Source organism: Salvelinus sp. IW2-2015, linkage group LG33, assembly GCF_002910315.2.
Source record: "Salvelinus sp. IW2-2015 linkage group LG33, ASM291031v2, whole genome shotgun sequence".
In the NCBI taxonomy this organism is placed as follows: Eukaryota; Metazoa; Chordata; class Actinopteri; order Salmoniformes; family Salmonidae; genus Salvelinus; species Salvelinus sp. IW2-2015.
The window spans coordinates 550,100-555,264 of record NC_036872.1 but is presented as its reverse complement, the minus strand read 5'-3'; the positions used below and the strand labels follow the sequence as shown (position 1 = coordinate 555,264).

Here is a 5,165-nt window from a genome sequence, read left to right as displayed (position 1 = left end):
ATATGCTTCCATTTGAGTCATGGTCGCTAACTGAGTCGTCTTCCAAAAGCATATGTTTCACTTTCACGATCAAATAATTTTGTCTACTTCGTATATCTAGTCTTAGATTTAGCTTTCCCTGACTTATTCGCCATGATTTCGATATATTTTAATGACCTGACTAGATCATAAATGAACAATCGTCCAGACAGAGTTTGAGTTTGCGAATTGACGGTTTATTAAACCAACTTTACACAGGCTACTGTTTGGCCATAGCCCACGCCAAATAAATGACAGATAACCCACAAGCCAATCGTGACCTTCTCTTGTGAAGCCCAGACGTAAGAAGAGGAACAAAGGCTAAACCTGCTCTTAACTTCAATCCTCCTGCCAACCCCCTCCACGCCACTCCGCCAACCACCAGGATGCCCGGCATCAGAACATTCCAGGCATTCCCGTGATTGGCAGATAGCAGTTTGATTGACATGTCGGACCCCGCGAACACTGGGTACTGGTCAGTACAACATAACCACCTACTAGCCTAACACATACACACAGCTGTCTGTGCGGGTCGCTACAATATAAACATCTGAAGATGCTTGTTACCGAAACAGTGCTGTGCGTAATGAGTTTGGCTACTCCAGTATGAACTCAATGGCGAATGACAATCTTTACGCCGGAGTTTACTACATGGGTTGGTCTTCCAAAACACAAACATTAGATATTGCCGTTTACCTCTGCTCATTGCTATCTACCCAGCTAGATTTCAAGACGATCAGTGGTCATTGGGTTAAAATACAGTCAATCAACGAAACAGCCGTCATATAATTGGTGCACAATGAGGTCGTTACTTGTTGTCTTCCAATCGTTTTTTTCGGGTCAATACGTCCCACGAAATGACCCATCAAGTTTGGTTGTGTTACAAACAAACAGTTGATTGCAAGGAAACCAAACATGACTGATAAAGTCAGGTTTAGTTTGTGTATTTACGTCGAATGTTTAGTCGAAAATTGAATGACACGAGATAAGCGTTCACAAAATGTTTCGTGTTAGGCTATAAAATGGTTTAACCGAACAAAAGACCATTCATTGTGTAACAATGAGCCTTGGATTGCAAACAGAGCAAGATCTTCAAAGGTAAACGTTTTATTTCATTGCTATCTTTGATTTTGTACGCCTGTGCTGGGGCCTGTTGCCACAAAACTAGGATAAGGGATTTAAGCCAGGATATCTTGGTGAACCTGGCTCAATTGATCCGTAATCCGGTTGCACTAAAGATGGATAGGGGCAGGAGGATATGTTATGGTATAAATTACCATGGAGATTATTCTGTTGAGCTAGCCTGCTCCAGACCAGGCTAAATTCCAGGATCTATTTAATCTCATCCCTAATGTCAGTCAGCAGTCACACAAATGGAAACCAATAGTTATTTCACTGCTCACTTACATTGTTATCACATATAACTAGACCCACTTGTATTATTTAAACGTTTGTGATCATTAATTTCAATGATTTTGGATAAAAAATGATTAGATGATGTTGCTATCATTAGATAATTTACAGTTTCCATAGACTATAAGGCATATATAAAATGATAGAATATTAGGGCCACAGAGGGGGAAGAAACACAAGTCATAATATTGTAACCAGTTGTTTTAAAGGAGACAGTTGTTAAAATGACAGATGTTGGGCATTTCGTGAGAATTGTACTTCAGTATGGTTTCAAAACAAAGACATGCTGATGTGCCAGAATATTAAGTATCAAAACTGTAAAAACAATATGTAGCTTTTCTGCAGAAAGAACCAGCCTCATAAATTTATGACTTTATCTTCAGGTGTGGCCCTAGTACTCTGTCATATAAACAAATACACATTCCATATGAATATAAAAACACAATGTGTAACATTATGTTCCTTTATTGAATAAGGACAAAACAAAGCAGGTAACCATCAGCTCCTTTCGAAACTGAAGTCACAGTGACTCTACAAGATGGAAAGCACAGAATCCAAGCATATTAACAAAATGATACATACACATTCAAAGGTCTGTATATAACACACCCTGCATGTCTGCACACTAAAATAAATGCAGGACAAATCCATACACATCAACTGAACAGACAAATGAATGGATGCAGTAGCCTCCCTGCAGCTTGTATTACACACAGTAATACCGCACAAACATCATAAGAGGCCAAATTCGTCAAAAAACGAACCCAAAAAAACCCAAATTCCTCTGCCACCGCAGGACATATTTAACCAAAATTGAAAGCACACATACTAACTAAAATAATTCAACACATATTGGTCCTCAGCAGCCGACCACTGTCGTCATCAGGGAAGATTGCCGGATTGTCCCAGTCCATGGCTGGTGGCACTCTGGGCCCTCTCCTTCCTCAGGCAGGCCACATTGTGGAGGACAGCACAAGCCACAGTAATATCACATGCCCTAACAGGGCTGACCCTTAATTTGTGAAGGCAGTGAAAGCGTGCCTTCAGGAGGCCAAAGGTCATTTCAACTCTGGCCCTGGTCCTGGCATGGGCATGGTTGTAGGCCTGCTGTGCTTCCTGGGGGTCTGTGAAAGGTGTCAGGAGAAAAGGCTGGCAGCCATACCCCCTGTCTCCCAGCAACACACCAGAGAATTCACCTGTCAACACAAAATCTCATCATTACTACCTCATAACACAGTGATATTCTTGACACAGCCCATGATGGTTATAAATAGGGGTTGTGTGGCTTACCTTGTGATAGGCACTGATAGATTCAGAGGCCCGAAAAGATTCTGGAGTCATGGACTGGAGCCAGGCCATTTTGCCACAACATTGCTGATCACACAGTCAGCATTGCAGACCATCTGAAATCATAAGAGAGAATATTACACCAATCAATGCAACATTCACTGCAATGCAGAGTGTTCGTCAATGGACAATTAATCAAAAGTTATGTTCACCTGAACATTAATGCTGTGAAAGGATTTCCTATTCACAAAATCGGGCTCATGGGCACCTGAGGGGGCTTTTATCCTTATGTGTGTGCAGTCCACTGCACCCAATGACATTGGGGAAAACCTGTCACACAAAGTAATGAGTATCCTACTTGTGTTAACAAGTTGTCCGTAATTTGTAGATCCTCTTACCTGCAATCCTATAGAACTCCTCTTTGATGTCAGAGTCTTCTTGGGCCAGGGAAGAGATGAAGACATCTGCTAATGCTTTGAGAGCCAGACACACACTCCTTATTGTGCGGCAAATTGTGGCCTTGTTCAGCTGGTTCTGCATCCCCCACTGAGTACAGGAAGGCTCCACTAGCAAAAAAGCGCAAGGCCACACAAACCATTTGCTCCACACTCAGTGCATGGCTCCGTGCAGTGCGGTGCTTAATCCTGGGACCCAGTAGTTGCATAGATACCTGATGCCATCTGCCAGAAAACCTGTATCCTTTCATATAGATGGTCATCAGGGAAGGCCAGTGGGTCAAACCGTCCTGAAGACCTTTCTCGCCTGAAGGGTCTCCTCAGCACAAGTGCTTCTTCATCCACCACATCTCGCACGAATGGGATGCCATTCAGAGCAGAAAGGAACACACAATTTTGGCCTTTCATATAGGCTAGTGGCCCACCTGGTGCTGGGGGGGTGGGCAAAGAGGGCGATGCCTTATAACGATGACTTGGTTGTACTGATGCTGGGAAAATAAAAAAACCTTAGAAAGATGCCACCGTCCTGTGTGCTCACAATAAGAGCTCATATGTCATGGCTCACTTGACTTTACGAGAATATACCTAATTTTTATTTTGAGCTGTGTCATCTTCTTGGAGCTGGGGAGGAAAGAAAAAATAATGATTATACATTTGTGTTACAGTTAGCATACAGTGTACATTGAAGCATATCTCACCTCCCTCTCAAGTTTTTTATTTCAAGGTCCAGTTTCCTAATTGTCCTCTTTTTTATTTCGGACTCCAGTGCAAGATTTTCCATCTTTTTTCTTCTGTACTGAATGTCTATGTCTGCCAGTTTCATTTGGCGCCGGAGGTGGTTGCCATACAACTTTCTGATAGCTTGTGAGCTCTGTGAACACAATACAATTAGCGCAGTGGAATTTGGCAGGATGTGGTGTCCTTTTATTAATACGCACTATGTTGCCAGGCTGGTTTTCCACTGTATAGCATCTGGGTCCTGTAAAAGAATTAGATTTTTGATTTTGATGAGGACTCCTCACCATTGTAGAGTAAATAGTACTTTCACAGTCTTAACATGATACCTCATGCCTTCTGGAATCCAGAGAGATGGTCTCCTCCTCATCATCGTCTCCATCATGTGCTGTGCTGCTGCACTGGGGCCTTCACCCTATCACATTTAATCAGATTCATATTGAAGCTAGTAGACAAGACATGCCAGGCCTACAGTATGCCTTTGATGGAGTACTCACTGGATCAGCATCGTCTGGTGCTTGTGCTGGTGGCTCTAACAGGAACACAGTGCTGCCAGACACTGCAAGGCAATAGGTAAACCAAAGTCAGACAGTCCATTGATTCAATATGAATGTGGTTGTATCCCATGTAGAGATGGAAGGACATACCTTGAATGAAGCGGGTGGCATCTTGGAGGACCTATGCTCGTCTCTTTCCCCCCAGGGATCCCCTCTAAGACGGGCCTGCCTTTATTTAGCTCCAAGGCCATGGCTTCTGCTGGTAGGTCAGCCTTTGGTGACCCACCACCCGTGCCTTGTCTGTGGGTATTCTTTTTCACTGCTAAAACAGTACAGACAATGTGTGAGCAGCGACCTTCTGGGTACAATATATGCTTGTGCTTTGTTAAATATTAGTAGGGACCATACCATTCTGCAGAATGTTCTTGTATTTGATTTTGACTGCTGCCATGTCCGTTTTGGCCCGTTCATGTTTAATCTACACACACACACACACATTTAATGGAGTCACACTGCAAAAAATTACTTGGTATTTTTGTCTTGTTTTCAGTAAAAATATCAAAAATTTATCATACTTTATACAGTGTGATGGAGTTACTTTACACAATTTCACTCATATCTGCAGTGCATTTCAATAAAAAATTTAACCGTTTCATAATTACAGTACAACTGCATTTTTGGAGATGTGAATTAAATATTTGAATTGTAATTGTGATGTTTCAGCGGAGCGGTGAGTGTGTAATTGTGCACTACTTACGCA

General features: G+C 42.3%; 1 long non-coding RNA gene across 2 annotated transcripts; it reads right to left on the bottom strand.

The window, feature by feature from the left end:
* Positions 1-2,341: 2,341 nt before the first annotated feature.
* Positions 2,342-3,371, bottom strand: LOC139023527 (uncharacterized). 2 transcript variants are annotated; one of them, XR_011474655.1, is made up of 3 exons: positions 3,117-3,371; positions 2,722-2,834; positions 2,342-2,627 (listed from the first exon to the last, which is right to left on the bottom strand). It is a non-coding gene; the product is annotated as an uncharacterized lncRNA (long non-coding RNA). The 2 variants fall into 2 exon arrangements; XR_011474656.1 differs by lacking the exon at positions 3,117-3,371 and adding an exon at positions 2,931-3,021.
* Between the last annotated feature and the right edge of the window lie 1,794 nt (positions 3,372-5,165).